Genomic DNA, 19,462 nt, shown 5'->3' with positions numbered 1-19,462 from the left:
TTGTGACTGTTAAATTAATAAAAAGGCCTGTTTTTCCAGTCATATATTTTGCCATTTTAGTTTTCCTAATAGTAAAGTGGAAATCTCGTTGGAATGGTGGCGTAGCAGATGAGTTAAAGGGCTAACCCTCATTCTGTTAAACTCTGACAATGTTGCCGTACAGCAGCAGATCAGGCCCCGAGGCCTTGAGATAGGCCAGAATATCAGAGTGTATAACCAAGAGGTGTTTTGTCTCCCTGTGAGATAAAAGTGACACAGCTGATCTGTTCTCTGGGAAGAAGAGCTGTCGTCATGTTTCCTGCAGCCTGGACTCACGGCTGCTCCGTCTCAGTCACCGCTGTGGGACGGCGGTTTGACCCACTTCCCGTGTACATTTCGAGACAAAACACACACACATAGCAGACATATTTAATACGTAATGCCGATGACTTGAATCCATTTCAAGGTCGAACATGCAACTTAATATCCTGTATCAAGCTAGCATGAGCTACCGATAGCTTAACGCCATTGAGTTGGTGAATCTCATCATTAGCGTGATTCTGCTGTCAATTCCAGTTGAGAACTGCTAGAAGTGTGTAAAGGAAAAGCAGCAGTTCTCAGTTTTTCTCCACAAATCAAATCTTTCCCTGTAGATCAGTGAAAGCTCGATGGAGCCGCCGCAGACGAGCTGCGGAGCCACGTCTCGGGTCAGGGTTTCCAGACTGGCCGTGACCGAGAACAGAAAGGCTTCAGCGCGAATCACAGGAGCGTCTGAGTACCGGCTGAGGTTAATCTGTAACGCTTTAATGACTTCCTCCGACGTAACGGCGGTACCGTGTGGCTGCGCTGAGCCTCGACGGGGACTCGTGTGGGGCGGCGGGTGGAGCGGCGGGTGGAACCCAGGTGGAATTCTCACAAAGACTTTCTTTTCCTCACATCACTGCTGCAACATTCAGGGAGGATTGCATCATGTGCTGAAACAGAGTGAAGTCCTGAACACACACACACACACACACACACACACACACACACACACACACACACACAAAAACACACACACACACACTCAGTACGAAGATGGGCTGCACCTTTGATTCCCGCTTCCTCCAGATCTCATGATCAGAAAGGTCACTGGTCTTTCTCGCGTTTCCAAGTTTCCTATTTAATCTTTCCACTGCACTAAATCAAACCACGTGCGCAGAGCGCTGAAGTGCTGCTGCAGGACCACATGTGGCTCCGAGTGCGAGGCCGCGGGCGGAGGCTCTTTATTAATGAGCTTTTCATTAAACCATTTCCATAAAAGCGCGGCGCGGTGACCAGTCCCGCTGCTGTCAGGGGAGATTTACGCTGCAGATATGACCCACGCTAAGCTGAGGGCTCTGAGTCCTGTCAGCCGGAGCAGCCGCGGCGTGTTTTCTGAGCTTTCCCAGATTCCCGGTGGATTCTGTCTTTGTCTCGTTTTTACCCTCCAGGTCCACCTCGAATTTTACTCCTCAGTCTTTCAGAACGAGACGCTCTGCCTGGACATCGTGGTTATATAACCCAGGACGGCAGTCTGCGGCCTGCAGCGGCTCCATCCAGCTGTCAGAGCGCAGGATAAAGATTTGTTTTCATTTTCACTTTATTTCCATTTCACACTGCTTTTTAAAAATGTTCCAATCTCCAACAGAAAACAGATAAACAGGGTGAAACAGTCAATCGGCAACAGCTTTGATGGAAAAAGAAGACGAGGAAAATAATGAAAATAAAAAATATGAAAAAAAGAAAAATTGCAACAAAAAAAACAAAAAAGAAATGGAAAGAAAAATAAATAAGTTTAAAAAAATAACAAAAAAGGGAATAAAATAAAAAAATGCTAGAGTAGTTAAAATAGCTCTAAATATTGGGAAACATTCAGCAATTGTAAACAGCTAAAGAAATGTGTAAAATAGGTCAAATGTCAAAATCTACAACAGCTAAAAATGTAATAGAATATATCTAAATTGTGCCTGTGACACTTCATTTATACAACCTCATGTTTTGTGACTTCGTGCTGGGCCTGTTCCAGTCTCTGACCTCTGCTCTGCTCTCGATTCGATGCGTCTCTTCGGTTCTGCATCGTCTGTGCAGCGCAGTAACCATCAGCTGGGATTCAAACCATGATTTTAATGAACCTTGTTGTTTCTGTTGTTGATAATCCATCGAACTGAACAGCAGTGATTTGTTTAATCGAGGATTTGGCTTCAGATAATCAGGATTGAGGAGAGCTGCAGCTTTGTTAACAGGTGGAAATAAACACCTGGACAGTTTCCAGGAAGCCTATTAACCAGATCAAAACAATATTTAACTACATGACACTGCTGCTCAGTATTTGAAGACAATATCTGAAGCCCAGCTGTTCTCACTGTTTTCATTGATGAAGGCTGAAATCTTCCGATCGGCAGGATTGGTTGTGTTTAAGACCGATCTATGTGAACCGACGCGATTGAACAAGAACGAAACTTTATCGACGGTGGAATTAACAGCAGTCTGGACGCTTCACTGAAACCATTTACACACACAGTCAGTGAAACATCTCTAAGGGAGATGTGTTCATGTGGCTTTGAGGTATTTAGGGTCTTCTGTAGGGTCACACGTGGCTGATGTGCGCAGACTCGTGATGGCGATTAACCAGGTTCATGGCGTGCTCGGCTCAGGGGATGGACGTGCGCTGTCCATTTAACGGCATTACCTTCCTATGCACTCGTTCATTCATTTACCAGATGTAATGCGATTAGAGGAACTTGGGGTTTGAGTTAGTCTGGATTGTGTTTGCGTCCAGTGTGATCAGTTCAGCAGATCCCTCCCCGGAGACCACCCCTCCTGGAGAGGAGACCTTTGCACATCTTTTGAGCCCAAACCATCTCGAAGACAGACCTGTTCGAAAGGCGCAGGGCTGAACTGTGGCTGAACCCCGTTCTAACGAGGAGGCTCTGGAGGTACCACCTCCAAGAAGCCTAAACCGCCAAAACTAGCTCGCACTGGACCCCCTGCGGAGTCCCTGGTCTCTAGAGGAAGGTCCGTTTGATAGGCTTCAGGGGTTATGTTCAGTAGACAGAGACTCAGTGACCGCAGGAAGTTGGTTTATTGACCCTAAAACCTGAGACTGAACCTCCTCAAACTAATCCTATATGAATTTTAATCTGCTGGTTTCCATTTCTGCTCCTCTACAAATGGCCGTATTGTTGGACTTAACGTGTATTAAGAGCCTAAATGAAACCGTTCTGACATTTAAGCCATTTTCCACCGTGCTACGCCGACACATGCGTGTAGTTTTGAGCGCTGTGTTAATGAAGAGCACGTGTTTCCCAGAGCTGAGCGCTGGCTGCGAGCTGAGCCGCCCGAAGCTGCAGCCGATCCGAGTCCTGTCGGAGCCGATCCTGGACAGACGAACCCGAAGAGAAGAAAGAGAGGAAAATGTTCCAGGATTAGTGTTCGCCTCATGTCTGAAGGAAAAGGAGCAGCGCGCTGTGGATCTGGTTCTTCAGTCTGTCGCTGTTTGTCGGTTGCTCACTTGTTTGTGCTGTTCTGTATTTTGAAGATTAAAAGGACACGAATGAGCTCCTCTTCTACATCTAAGTCTCAAACACGGACCAGATGAAGCGGTTAACCATGTGTGGTTGGGAAAGCAGCTCGTCTACAAATCCCAAAATTGTGAGTTTGAATCCCAGCTCTGCTCATCCATTTTCCCAAGTCAAACCAAACAAAGGATTGTGAAGTGTTATTGACAGTCACAGAAGACATGCAACAATAGTTTCATTCAAAAAGGGCTGCTTTAATTTGTGTTAATAATGTTAAAACTGTACAGATATTTCTCATGTCGACAGAAACACAGCTGTGGTTTTTTTTTCCCACTGTCTTGGAAAAGCATTTTTTATTCTCACAAACTATTAATCAGATGATCAGTCTTGGTCCTGAAAACTCTCAACATTCTGCTTCCAGAGACGAAGCTCTGTGCTTCGCTGTGCTTCACAACCTCCACAAACCACAACCATTAGCTGGGTCTGTCCCACAACGGATGACCTGGAGACGGGTTCAAAGGCGGGGAATCGACGATCAACAAACACCTACAGCCATCACGTGTGGCTGCAGCGGCGGAGGCTCAGGTTTACGGGCTGTTGGTGAGATTACCGTCTGTGGACGGTGATCATCTGGAGAACACCGGAACTTCAAGGAACTGCACCTTTAACTCCGAGGTCCCGTTGTGGAGAATCGCCGTTCTGAACTGCAAATGAATGAATGAATGAATAAATGAAGACTGTAGCAGAACACACTCTCTCCTGGAAACAGAGCTGAAGCTGTGGGACACTATAGAGACCACTGACCTCCACCAGAGTCCCTCCCTCCCTCCGTCCCTCCGTCCGTCCGTCCGTTCAGTGTTCTGCATGTTGGGGCTCAGCTGGAATATTTATGTGCTTCTAAATTACGTGGTGCCACCGTCTGAATGAGGCCAGCGTCTCTGCCCCTCATGAAATACCGCGCCGCGCTCAGCAAGACGCCGCGAAGCCTCTCAGCCACAGAATGGGGGTCTGCAGGAGACCCGGAGACTTAAAGCATACCTTCCCCTCAGTTACTGTCCTCAAAGTTCAGCGGCTCGACCGGAGGAGGCTGAGAGCCGCGTCAGTGCCTGTTGGTCAGTTCCCAGCTCCAAATAATCCTGCGGTTGGGCCAAACTAGGTGGTGAGGTGTTATTAGACTTTTTGCCAAGTGCTTACAACCAAAAAAGGAATGCTTAGACCAAAGCTTCAAGACCAAACCTTCTTGTAACACTACCTGAAACACTTAAGCATGTTTTCTGCTTTACACGTTGTTTGCTGTTCTTTTTCCCAACGCTGCACCGAGGCCTAATTAAAAAAGACACACATGAATGAAACCATGGTGGCTGTAGTGTCAGGGGTCAGGGGTCAGGGGTGGATGTACCGGGACAGTGTGGGGTGAAGGTCACGCCTTCACGGAGTCGCTCCAGGCGTGTTTAGGCTGGGACGGCGTTCGTTTCCTCAGGGCTGATCCTCTACCTGCCCCCTCTGCTCCCTCCTCGAACTCCACAGCTTTTCTCAGCGTGATTCCGGAAATTACACGACTGCCGCCCACATGATGATGAGGTGGAGGGAACAGGCCGTGTTTTCCCTGATGAGGGGATGATTGTAAGGTCTGATAGTTATTTAAAATGGAAAAATCAGGTATATTCTTCACATTTTCTGTAACTCTCATGACTTTTCCCACTGATGGTTTAGATCTGAAATGGAACAAATCGTGCATTTTTCAATCAATCCTCCATAGTTTCAAACTACTGTCCTAACTGAAACGTGGCCTGGTGAGACTTTGAAAACGCTACTTCCTGTTTATGTCTCCATCATTAATGTGGCTGCTTCGGGAACGGGCTTGTTTTTGAGAGTGAAAGCGGTAAACCTGCCGCCCGCTGACCTCGGCTGGATTAGAGCTGCAGATTACTGCATTGCAGAATCTGAAAAACACCGTGTTTCTCCCCTCTGCTTGTTCAGTGTGTGTTACTCTGCGGTAATCCTCCTGGCTTGTGCTAATTTCAAGTCATTAGGGTTTGGTAATAATCCTCGTATGGACACAGCGTCCACTGCTAGCAGGCGTTCCATGCTTCTGGAAGGCTAGAAGGAGCCCGGGGCTCTCAGTCCTGATTCAGTCGTGGTTTATAGAGACTGTAGCATTGTGGGGAAACTCTTTAGCATGTAGCATGTAGCATCACTGGTGTGTGAGTGGTGACACACTAGCATGTAGCATGTAGCATGTAGCAAAGGTCATGCTCATGCAATACCGGTGTCGGTGCATCCAGAGTAGAAATGTTCAATGTTTCCTTTAGCTTGTGTTTTCACTTTGGGTTTTTGTTGCGGTAAACGGTAAATCTTTCTGAGTAATGACTTCCACAACCTTCAGGATGCACATTTTTACAAACTGACCCCTGCAGTTTGGTTTTGAAGCTAACGCTACACCAAAAAAAAAGGCATCACAGACTCCTGAAAGTCACGAACAAATTTCATTTTCCAGACATCGTCAGGATCTTCCGAAGAAAAATCTGCACAAACAATACCGATAGCTACATTTCAGACAGGAGAGTGAGATTAGCTACCCGTCTCTGCAGTGGTTCATGTGCAACCAGGCTACTTTAATGCCACGCTGCTCTATCAGAGGCTCCTGGCATCCAGATCTGAGGCCCTGCACGTAATTATTTGCAATAGCAATCTGCTGAGACTCCATGTGTAAGCACTCAGAGCGGCAGACTGACTCCTGACCATTAGACCTGACGTCTGCTGTGTGTCCATGCATGAAGCAGAGCCTCGGCAGCCCGGAGGACCGTCTGCGACCACAGCTCCACCTCCGTCTGCGGATGAAGCCCTCTGCTCGGACATGACGTGGAGGTTGGGGGAGCTTTCGTCTGTTTCTGGAGCCCAGAAGTGAGCTGGACATTATCGGAACCAACAGGCCAAACACACGCAGACTGATGAAAGCGAGGCTCACAGCAGAAACTGTGTACTTTGCAAAGGTTGAGAGGTGAAGTCATTAGAATCGTCTGAGACAGCTATTTATTTGAATTTGCAGTTATCATGTTCCTGCGTCTTAAATGCCTTGTGAAATTCTTTGGGGTTTCCAGGCAGTGCAGTCAGCATGAAGCAGAAACAATGAAAATTCCCTTTTATAGTTAAGTGCTTCTGGCTGTTGACTGTGTCCCTCACCACAAAAGACGCAGAAACACATAAACACACGCAGTCATGTTTCCAGAGCGCGATGACGACCTGGAGGTCCCGCTTCACGGCTCGGCTTCGCACCGCGGACCTGTACGGGGAGCCGAGCGGCGAGGGCGGCCGAGCGGGGCGGAGACCTGCGCACATGAGGTAATGGCTTTCACAATTACACAAATCTTAACCTCCTGCCGACAGCCGCCGCATTACATGCGTTTACACAAATTAAAGTGCCACACGGCTGACGAGCAACACATCTCCGCTCTCAAGCAGTTTACAGAAAATCAGGGGAAAAAAAGAGATTTACTGAACAACAAAACACGCTATCAAAAATAGAATATTTTCATTCTTCACAGTGAACAAACCCTGCACCATAAACACCATTTCATTTCTTTCTTTCTTGGAAGAATGCTTCGGGGAAATAAATCTTTTCCCACTGGAAACACTGATTATTTGCCTTTTAAACGGTTTCACATTAGAAACAAACATGGATTTGTTGGTTGCGCCCACAAAAAATTCGCCAAATCTCCTCTGCCAATACCACACAGCTTTTCTTTGTTGTTTTCAGAGGACACAGAAAGAAAACCTCCAGTCAGTCCATCCAGATGTTCTCCACCTCTGACCCACAGGCCGGAGCTGGGGAACATCTGGAACAGCCGTGGCTCGCTCGGCAGAGCGGCCACCTTTCAACTGGTACCCTGCAGATTTGATTCCCATCTCACTCTCGACACATGCCAAAGTATCCTTGAGCAAGACATCAATTTTCCATCATCTCCCTCAGGATGGGACAAGTGGGATGATGGGAGGCTACAGCAGATTGCAGACAGGGAAAGTGGCAAAACAAGCTCTGCTGTGGCGAAGTTTAAGCCAGATAATACCTGGAAAAGGTAGGATGAGTAGTCTGAGTTACTCACTATGGTCACCTGACATGAGGAGCCTCCAGTGCAGCTTCAGCCTCCTTCCTCATCTGTCAGCAATGGTGGCGATCAGCTTGTTCTACTGGGAGCACTGTCACTTCCTCTTCCTGGACTGAAAACAGGTGAGCTTGGTATCCCAATGGCACCATGGAAGATGACTGTCACTGAACTGGCGAGGGAGTTGTGGGCATATTCAACCCAGGGCAGCTGGGAACTCTAGGAAGGGGTTGTTAAGCTGTAACAAACCACAGAGCAGCCTTCGGACCCTGGTTGGGCCGCTCTGCCTGCCACTTGCACTGAGGATCGCATCCAGAGGAAAGACTAGATGAAGTTCCCAGGGCTTTACAGAAGACTCTCCATACCTCTGGTATGAGGTGTGGCCTCTATCTAACACAATATCCTGATGGATTCATCGAGCTGATAAATATGCTGGACCATAAGATTAGATGTCTTGGATGGTAAATATAGCAGTGTAAACTTCGGATGGGTCAGACCAGTACTAAAGTTTGCAGTTATGTGGGATCATGGACAGTTTGGGATTCACAGTGGTTGTAGAAACTGAGCAGGAGACTGGTTAGAGGTCTTACTGTGGGCACAGATGGTGAAGTAGCTCGAGTTTCTTGGGATATGTAGAGCAATCTGAAACACTGCTGGAGGAAAGTAAAGGTGGGATGAAATCCAGGGTGATGAGTCAACCGAGGAGCGTGCCTCCACTGAAGCACCTGAGAATGACAGGCTCAGGACTGTAAAGTCAGTTACTACCATCATTACCTGGGTCAGGATGGCAGAGCTGGGCCTGACAGGCCTGGGTCTCAATACCCAATGTTGCAGCTGCAGTCTGGTTCCACTTCTGCTGCCTCAGGAGGGGTCTGTAGCAGCAGAGCATCGGGCTTGGTGTTTCGGAACCAGTGTGATAGGTGAGGGTAAAATTAAATCACCCCAGAAGTAAGGCCCAGTGGGCCTGATGAGCGCTGAGGCTGAGCAGCAATAAGAAACAAGATGAGAACAGGCTGAGAATCTCCCTCCACCCAACGTCTTGCCTCCTCCAAACCCTACACCACAGTCTTTCTCCCTGCTTGGCCGACACAGCAGCTAATGCTGGCTGTGTTCGAGCTAGCAAGAAATCACCAGGCAAAGCCACCAGATGAAGAGGAAGACAATCTTCCAATCGCTTGGCACAAATTGCCAGGTATGCTTCTGCACTCGTTTAGCGAGTGGTTTGATCATTTCGAGCTGAGTTTTCAGAACATTTTGTCCGCCCAGCGGGAGGTAGCCAAGAGACTAACTAGTACCGACAGTCAGGCTGGAGACCATGAGAAACCCGAAACTGTTGAAGAACAACAACTTCACCAAACCGGCCGTTATTAACAGAGTGCACCGCATACAGCATTCCCAAACCACCAAATGGATCCAGACGCCAGATGATAATCACATGGGTGCATCCAAAAGGCAGCTAATAGTGGACCAACATTCACAAGTAAATGATTAATACTAAATATGGGTTGCTAGATATAATCTCAACAACATGTAGTCCAGCTCAACAGCACTGCAAGTCCAGTCAGATCATATAGGAGTATTATACCTCCAGGAAGATCCTCCAGGTCAACATGGTGTAGTTTGCTATGAGACTAAGAAGGAGGAAAACACCTCTGTTCCAACAGCAGCCTCTGATTACAGATCTTGCTGATTACAGTCGTCACCGTAGTTAATGTCAGGCTCTGCCTCGCCACACACTGGCTGCAGGGGCGTTCTCTGAGGCCCTCGCATCGCATCACGTTTCCACAGAGAAAACTAAAGCCACGCTCTGACCGCACTGCAGGTAGTTCACCCGGAGACACGGAGCAGGATCAGTCATCTCATCCCTCTATTTCTGGGTTTTTCCTTCCGGCTCCACGAAGTCGTATTCACAGTTTGCGTCCACTTTTGCTGGCCTTTGCTGCATGAGCAGTGAGCCAGTTTTAGAACAAATTTGGACCCACAAAGGAACTTTATGCATGTTTATCCTCTTTATACCAATGAGAAATATATATAAAAAAGATATGGCACCACATCAGATAAGAAGCGAATTTCCACAGCTTGTAATTACGTTTGAAAATAATTGTAAATCTCGAAAAATTCTAGTTACCACATTTCAAAGAAGACAAGCAAGAAAAGCCTTGAGGAGATATAAGTCTTTGCCTCACATGGTTCCACTTTACAGGCTTGAAGAGAAACAAACAAATTGCACCTCATTTGGTTAGGCTGGGTATTTTTAACTGCTTTTGGCTGGCAAAGCCGCAACACAATCAATTGCATGCTAGAGAACAGCACTGACTCGACAGAAAACACACACACACACACACACACACACACACACACACACGCACACACACACACACACACACACAAACACGCACACACATCCTGTACAGTATCCAGACGCTTTACAAAGAAAGTTTCTGCGTTCTCTGTTCATGGCCTGGCTTGACTCTCCCTAACAAGACTGAGTCAGCAGATCGCTGCTGCAGTAAACCGACCGGACTACACGGATGCTGTTGTTGAGGAGTTAAACTGAATGACCAGCGCGGAGCGCAACGTGCACGCTCCCAGGCCTTTCTGAAGATCGTGTGTTCGGTCCGTCGGACTGAAGCCTGTCCTCTCTGAGGAAAAGGCTTCTGTGTGGTGTTGTGAAACATGTGACGTCTCTCCAGCTTTTCAAGAGCGAGTGAGTGGGCTTCCATCGAGGTCTTTGAAGACTTGAAAGTAGCTTTCACATGGACTGGGCTGGACCTCTTGGGCACAGCAAAGGTGCTCTGCTGTTATCGCTGGTGAAGCTGTGGTCCCGGCGTGTTCTTTTCTTGTTCGAACTTGAGTAGGAGGGAAGGAATCTGAACCTTGGGAGGCAAAAGGAAAAAAAAAAAAAAAGAGCAAGAGAAAAGTGAAATGGAAAGGCTTGAGGGGGGACAGTGGAGCAGTGTGTGTTCGCCTTGATTCTCCAGGTACCCTGCCGTCCAAACACTTACTGAAAATTGTGTTCAGGTGTGCGTTTGATTGCCTGCCTCTCTGAGTCAGCAGAGGTTCAGACTCTGTGGACAAATCCTGCCGTTTCTACATGTTCTGAGAAAAGAAACACAACCATGGTGGACGGTGGTGGACTGTGGTGGACTGTGGTGGACTGTGGTGGACCTATGTTCTGCCCTCTTCCCCTGGTAGAGGGGAAATGAACACATAAACTGAAAGCAAGGCAGCATAAAGCACCAGAACATGGTGAAAAACATGTGGCGATGCCGAAAGTTAAAAACAGGGCAAAGCACAAAACCCAGAAATACCAGCGCCATGACACACCCGCGCTCACACACACCACACAGTGCCACAGGACGGCTGTCCTGCCAGCGGCTATCAGACTTCCAAAGTATTTTCAATCCGATTGTGATTCAATCAGTATGTGGATGAGGCCAAACAACATGCGAGCATCGCTGCAGCAAGGAACGCTGATCAGCTCCAAAATATCAAACCGCTTCTTTCTCCACGCAAAGCTGATTCTGTCGATAAAGTTTCTGCGTGGAGGAGTCGTCTCATACCCTGAGAGATGTTGTGTTATCGCTAGATAAGGTCTACATTCTCTTCAAGAACACCACTATAACAAAGGCAGCTGCCGCCTTGATGTTTCTGCTTATAAAAACCCTTGAAATCATTTTTAACCATCTGGAAAAAACTAAATCCCACGCTTGACTTTTATTTGCAGATTTTCTTCTGCTCTTAATCGGATCCAGCTTCCTTCTTTACTGGCTTTCATTGTAGTGGCTCTTTTTGTAGCTCACCTGATCAATATTTATCACTGTTTTTTACTGGTTTCCTGTTCATTGTGTCCACAGTCGGGGTCCAAAAGAACATTGGAGGGAGTCTCCCGAATCGGGGATGTGTTCGAGGAAATCCAGACAAACGACTGCATGAAACGATAAATAAAACCGTGTCTTCAACATGAATTAAACATTTTTTTGGAAGATCTGTTGACACAGCAGGGTCTCGAACCGGGTCTTCATGTGGGAGGCAAGAATTGTAACAGTAAACCACAACAAGTTCATACAAGGCTTTAAGAGCTTCACTTATACTGGGCGCAGTGACGTATTGAGGTTTTACAGTGACTGGAACCAGCTGAGCACTTTGACCGGCACTGACATAAAAGGCGTATTAGCCAAACGTTATGGGTTGAGTGTCCAGAGGAGCAGGTACGGCGCTACGTTTCACATGTTGTGAAGCTGCTCTCGATGTTGAAATCTCTGACACTACCTCGGATTACAGATGGGTTAAAATGAATGGTTTTCTGCAAATGTTGTAATTCATCAGCATTCTCATATGCAGCTACATGACTTACCTCTATCAATCATGAAATATTAGAGAGTTGATAAATGTATTAGTGAGAAGAAAGCGGCAGTCGTGAGCAGAGCGTGCTGCGGCTCACAGAGGGAGGCAGTCCGTCCTGAAACACTCCAGCAGAGACGCCGAGGTCTCCGAGTGCACGTCCCTCCGTTACACGGCTACGTCCACATTCCCCACCAGCACTCAAATGGATCCTCGTCTTCACTGCAGAAACTCATTCATCCTGCTGACTAATCACGCTGAGAGGAGTGAAGATCACTGACACTGTTGGTGAGAGAAAACAACACATGGAGACGAGGAATCCGGATGTTGCTGTGTTCGGGTTTCGCCTCACATGGAAATCTTTTTTCAAACCATATGTCTTCAGAGTTGGTGAGCGCCGTTTGCTTTATGCAGCGCAGCTGACCAGTCATTGATTGTTGGTTCTCTCCTCTTCGATATCTCTCTGAATATTGGCAATAAAATACCATCCAATCTCAGCACTTCCAAAATCAAGTCAGTCACATTGAGGACGCCGAGAAGGCAGATGAGCTCCTCTGAGACGCTTTCTGGCAGTTTGAACAGGCGCTCTTTGGCTGGATGTCCGGGTGGCTGCTCTCAGAACATCCTGGAGGTGAAGATGTTGGATGTAGTTGTCGTAGCGGCCAAAATTCTCAAACACGCCTTTATGGTGGAGAAATGAGTGTTTGTTTCACAGACAGCAGCTCTGGTGGACATCCCGACAGTCCGCAGGTCAATTACACACTTCCTAAAACCTTGCAGCATCTGTGGCATCATGCTGTGAGATGAAACTGCTAAGTTTCCAGTGTTATTGCCTACCTGAAGCCAACCTGCCTGAGAATCCTGTTGTCTAGTCAGCTTCCTGATCTGCCCAGACCCTGAAGAAGTCTGTGACCATAAAAATGGAGCAAAAACTAAAGTATTGCATTAATATTTTTGCTCAGTGTAGTTTTTAACGTCGTTAGATTCTACAAACCAGTTGAACTGGTGTTCATGACCCTGACCTGAATTGTTAAAACGCGCATGAGTTTAATTCAAAGCTGAGTGGAATGAAGCGGTAAGACTGCAGGCATTTAGACAGATGCTGTCAGAAGAGGGTCAGAGGGTGTCACCGGAATGAAACGCTAACATGGAGATATGAAACATTCCTTTTGTTGTGCCCAGCGTAGAGACCAGACCTGAGCACAGCATGAAGGGACCCTCCTCCCTTCCCTGAGACCTGAAGGCCACAAGCACGACACACTGAACGGATCACTGAGCGGCGATGGGCCGGGAAGCGCTCCTGCGTCAGTGGACGCACTTTCCCTGTCTGCAAGCAATCTGTGTCCCGGTCTCAGATCAATCAGATCTCAGATCAATCAGATCTCAGATCTGTTAGTGATCAGATCAATCACATTCACTGTGAAGGACATAAGTCTCTGATTGAGATTAGCTTGTTCACCAGTGATATTTCACTCATACTCATGTTTGGTTAAAATAAGATTTTTTTTTTAGTGTTCCAAAGATTAAAGGTGCTGTAGGCAGGATTCGGCATTTCCGCCATCTTGCTTAGGTTTACCTAAGCAAGATGGCGATTTGACCCATCTAAGATGGCGATTTGAAACCCAGCACAGCCAATCCTGTCCTGTTTTCTCTGACATCACGCCCTTACGCAAGTTAAGCCCAAGAACGTGCGATGAACGCCCCTCGACCAATCACGGTTAGAGCCTCAGGGGCTGTTCTGATTGGTCAAAGATACCTGGAGCTGTCGAGATTCCTTTTCAGCTCAGAACAGAGACAGATGGAAATGCTGCGCCCTCGCGGTAATGCAGTTATGCTACACTCTTAAAGGATTATCAATGGATACTCTAACATTTAATCCAAAGAAAACACAGAAAAATTAGCATTGACTAGCAAAATCCTGCCTACAGCACCTTTAAATCAGCCTAACAGCACTTATTGTCTGGAGTCTACCAAAGCCCTGTTTAATGAAAGTACAGGTCCACTCAGCATCTGTATGGAGGAAACGTGTCTCCATCTGTGCAGATGATGCTGTAGTAAATGTTAGTACATGTGCAGACACACTGTTTGCCACAAACTGCCAAAATACACACAACAAAGACCATTTTCACATTGTCTCAATGAGCTCTTAAAGAACCGAGAGCTGGAATAGATGCCGCTTTATCCTCGCTTGTCCTTTTCTTCATCCAGGAGTTAATTTCTTGACGTCTTCGTCTCAAACCTTTCCTGGAAGCGTTGTTGTCACTGCAGCAGCCTCCAGTGTGAACCAACAGTGTTCTGTTGACACAAACACACACACACACACACACACACACACACACACAGATGAGAAACTGGGCTGAGCCGCCAATATCACACTTTGTGTCCAGAGCTGACGACGACAGGCTAACGGCCTGAATCCCTGGTAGTTTCCTCGGTGGTTCTCTGTGGTTCCTCTGGGTGGAAACGCCTTCTTCCACAGACTGATTCCTCTGCAGGGCTGTAAAGAATCAATGAGTTGTATTTACACTTGATCAGGAAACAGAAAAGTTTTAAGATGTTGATCTCCAATACTTTTTAATTTGCTGAGCACACATTTTCTCGGTCTTCAAACTAAAGTTGGGCCTCGACCTTTTCAAGGGTTTTTTTCTATAAAAGCTTCACCTTCTCCACCGGTCCTCCGTCTTCAAAGTGAGCTGACACTCTGGAGCGGCTGAAATCTCACTAACATCTGGCATTCGTCAAAAGGTTACAGCGCAGTGCAGGAGCTCAGCGGGAACACCCACATTCACAAATATACAAAAGCAAGGGCCTTGGAAATTAAAGCAGCGGGCAGTTTCCGATTGGCTTGTTTACCACCAGCAGATACGACGGAGAAAACCCTGTAAGAGTTAAATTCAAATGAGACGTCTCAATCTGTTTCTCTTGGAGTCATTTTCTATTAATTTGCTTGAATTTATGCAGAATTGATCTTAATTATTCACAAAGCCTGTTTTGTGTTTGAAGTTAATGGCTACCAGAGAAACCAAGATGATGATATTCAGAGCAGCAATCAGTCAGAGCGGTTTTATCCTGCGCGGATGAACGTCCACGCCGTGCAGTGTGTTCCTGATCACAGCTTATCCCCGCTGAAACGCTCAGACCCAACCTGACGCCCGGGCAGAGAACGACCATGAACGGCTGCTTCTCTTTGGACTCAATGTGAAATATTTTCCTCTCTGTTATCATACACACACACACACACACACACACACCAAGCTGTTGCTGTTAACAAACTAATGGATAGCGTCACAGATTACACACACGCTTTGTAATGGTTGAACAATATTTAATTAAGGTTAGAACATCAAGTCACATCTCCGGCTGCCAAAAATCATTTCAGAGCCGGGTACGACCGCGGCCGAATCTTATCTGTGGAGCGTGTTTCTCTTTGGAACAGCTCATTGTTTTTATTTCCTCCACTGTTGTAACCGGCGGTGACTCAGAGCGGAACGCTTTCTCTAATAGAATTAATTATTTGTCCGGAGAAAATGATCAGTCAGACGCTATTTCATGGTTGACGCCGGGCGAAACTCGACAATCTGAGCTGTAAATTTCATCTTCCTCCAGTCTCCTGTGCCCTCTGCCCTCTGTCCTCACACTCTTTGTATGTCTTTCTCTGTCCTGTCGTCCAGCTTCCTGCTTCCTCTCGCTCCCCTCTCGTCCTGTATTTTCATATTTTGGCTTTTTGAATCAAGACTTGATCAGTGAAACACCATCTTTCACACTAACAAAGCTTTTTGTCCACCTTAACGAGAATGACATGCAAACTCCTGAAGAACCGGCCGGGGTTTGAACCCATGGCCTCCAGCTGTGAGGTGAGAGAGCTCCCCACTGTCCACCGTGCGGCCCCCGGGTTGATCAGCACATCCTTAATGTCATCTGACAGTCTTTACATGAGGCCAGTATGGACTGGGAGTCATGACACGCTTTAGAAGAACATTGTTCTACTGAGCATGTGCAGAACAACTGTTTACCGTTTCCAGAGAGTTTTGTTTTCATCTTTATACACGTCTACGGACGCCGAGTGTTTTTAAAAAGTTCTGTCTCGGGAGCTGTTACCAAAAAGTTGTGTTTTCAGTGGCTCCCAGCTCCGTTGCCGTGTAAACAGACACCCAGTAAGGAAGACCGGCTCTGGGTTTTCCCTTGAAGCAGTGGCAGTGTGAAACTCCTGAAGCCTCGGGCCGAAAGTGACGTCTCCTCCAGGAAGGGGACACTGGTGAATTCTCATGAAAAAAGAGAAGACGTGTCGGGGTCACATCCTGTCCTGACGTCAGGCAACATGGGAGCTGATATTCCTCAGCGGCTCGTCTCCGCTGGATGAAGGGAAGTTTTCGGTTTTTTTCTCATGGACGCTGCAGTTTTGGTTTCTTGCTAAGTCACCGCGGCCACCAGGCTCTGGTCACAGCTCTGCAGGTCCCTCCTCCTCCCCGGACATCAAAGGCCTTTTCACAGATCGGAGCTGGAATCCCTCCAGGCGGAGCGGTCCGGTCAGCGGCGTTCTCTCAGCCGGGAGAGTGGACTGCTGGGTCACAGACGGCCGGCCTCCTCTTCCTCAGGGGGAAGGTTGAGCTTCAGATCTGCAGCAAATCACGGGAAGAGAAGAATCCCGTCACAATTCAGGATTAATGAGAGCGAGGAGACGCTTCCTCAAATAGTGGATTGAGTGGATTTAGATCCGTGTTCCAGGCCGTTGTCTTGAATGAAATCCAGACGAGGCTGGATCTGGAGCAGATTCCCTGTTGGCGAACCGGACACATCGTTTCAGGATTCAGGCTGTTTGATGAGGAACGACCTCTGTGACCTTTAACCCCAGGAGAGACATATTTAAAACCTTTAATCAGCCAAGGCTCATCTGGAGAAACGAAACCTGATTAACCTTTAAATGAAGGACAGCGGGACTAAAACAAAATGCTGCTTTGAGTTTCAGAGACAAACGTCAGAACATTTAAAATGTAACTGCTTCAGCCTCTCCAATAACTTCTGAAGCTTTCCTAAATTTTTTGGTCCATTTCATCAGATCTCAGCTGGTTCCTCCTTTATCAGACCTTTTCATCAGTTTGAGCCTTTTGTTGCTTGACTTGTTTTCTTTTTAAGCATGTGATTGTTTCCTCTCTTTAGCCATTTTATGCTCTCTTAGCAGCTTTATCCATTTTGCCAGCTGTTTCCAGTGGTTTAATCAGCTTTAAATCTACAGCATAACTCTCCAGTAGTCTCTGAAACTCTGTTTTTATTCATTTAGTTTTAATCCTGATTATCTCACCAAACTTTGAAAACTCAGCGTTTCTCAGCTGAATGAAAAGCAGCATGGAGACAGATTGACTGGATCAGCCGCTTCAACCTGCCTCGACGTTAAATGGAGATAAGAGACATTTAGAAAGACAGTCTGGGGTTTCAGTGAAATGTTAGTTTGCAGAGAGCGACACGGAGCCGCTTCAGACCGGCTGTAGAGCCATGCGGGGCAGAGCTGGAGCAGCTGAACAAACCAGACAGGAACTGAATGGAAAAGTACTGGAGCAGAGGAAGTGAGGCCTGCAGAGACGAGAAGAGACAGCAGGGCCTAAAATAAAACAGGAAACAGTGGGAGAAACTCCAACAATGAAGACACTGAAAGAAAAGGCGAAACGCAGAGTCGAGCGCCAGAGTTAGAGAATCACGTCAGCGTCACGAGTTGTTCTCGTTTCTGCTCTGAACTCTGATTAACGGTTATTGATCACGTCTGACTGTCCTCACTGTCCTCACTATCCCTCTAGCTTCAGCCCAAATCGCGAGGATGCTGCCGAGGTTTACCCTGGAGTGATTCATTCAAAACAACTCTTTTTTCATTCATTCATTCATTCATTCATTTTCTTTTCAAGCTGTTTCCGCTTTTCCCTTTCAGGGTGACGGGTTGCTGGAGCCAATCCCAGCTACTGATCCGAGGTCAGAGTTCACCCTGGACAGCGCTCCGGTCCAGCACAGGGCCAACGGGACAGGACCAGGACAGACAAACACACACACACACACACACACACACACACACACACACACACACACACACCCATCTGAGACACAAAAAAACTCCACATAAAACTACTGGAGGTTCTTATTGTAAAGGAAGGATTGTATTTCACTACACTGATTCGTTTCCAATAAGAATATCATCTGAAGCTTTGGGTAATAATTTAATAATAAACAGCTAAAAAAGGAAGAAATACATTAATAACATCGTTTGTTCTCTTTAAATGACGGACAAAACCCTCTGACATCGTGTGTGTGTGTGTGTGTGTGTGTGTGTGTGTGTGTGTGTGTGTGTGTGTGTGTGTGTGTGTGTGTTTCTGGATGAGGCAGCAGAGAGTTCAGAAGCAGCGGATTGTTGGATTCATGCTCCAGTATTTTTTTTTCTCTCTAAATAATTAGTGTGGTGTGAACATAACAAGTTTGGGCTGGGCTTCCGACTCCCACGGCCAGACCTTGTCACTGTGAGGTGACAGAGCTAACCACTGTCTCGCCGTGCCGCCGCTGACGTTATGCAACAGCGACGGGTTTGAGACGGTGTGTACAGCATCGGTGAAAACCGCATGTAAAGATTTGTAGCGGACTGTACCTACCCGGTATCGGCACCCGTCCTTTAACACAGTGATATCGGAGCATCTCTTGGATTTTCATGATCCAGAACTGTTAGTATGATAAAAATGTTGTTGAGTCTCTCATAAATGTGTTTTTCATCCAAAGCTCCTCCTGTTCCTGGGATGAAGGAGAGTATCTTATAAAAAAGACATAAGCCACCCGTCAGTAAATCATTTTATTGGAAACTTCAGCAATAAGATTCTTGGTCTTTTCTCAGATTTGGAGCAGAATTTCAAGAAAACTTCAGGCCTTGGAGCCGAAGCTGGGTGGATATTTTGCAATATAAACAGGAGGATGAGCTTGAGAATGTGAAATCAGCAGTTTTCGACCTGCTCCAGACTCGACGTACCTGACGTTGAAAGACAGATCTTCAGCTTAGCGCCGGCGCTTGCCGGAGGAGTCTCAACTTTAAATACAGCCTGAGGACTGCGGGGGATGATTGTAATTATCTCGATGGTTTAAGTAGCACTCCGGGCTGCAGAGCACAGACGTGGCCACAACAGAAGCAAGTGAGAATGTCAAATGAGAAATATTTACGGTGAGACTTCAGCTGCTCTAAAAGAGGGTTTGATGTTTGCTCTCACGTCCACGTCCCGCGGTAATTACTGCTCTCAGGCTGGATAATGAGACGGCGCAGGGCTGATTACACCGTCTCACTGCTGACTGAAAGGAGATAAACAAGAAGAGACTCACTGGTCTGAACGCTGGCATCAGGGACGGCACAACGTCTGACAGAACTCCTCTGTGCTGCTGCTTTTTAACCCCCGGTGACAGTTTTCTCTACAGATCCTGTAAGACATCCCGAACATCGCCTCTACACTGCGGTGCGATCAGATAAGTTCCTATTTAAAC

This window comes from Salarias fasciatus, chromosome 15 (genome assembly GCF_902148845.1).
Source record: "Salarias fasciatus chromosome 15, fSalaFa1.1, whole genome shotgun sequence".
Classification (NCBI taxonomy): domain Eukaryota; kingdom Metazoa; phylum Chordata; class Actinopteri; order Blenniiformes; family Blenniidae; genus Salarias; species Salarias fasciatus.
This window is presented reverse-complemented; position numbering follows the sequence as displayed.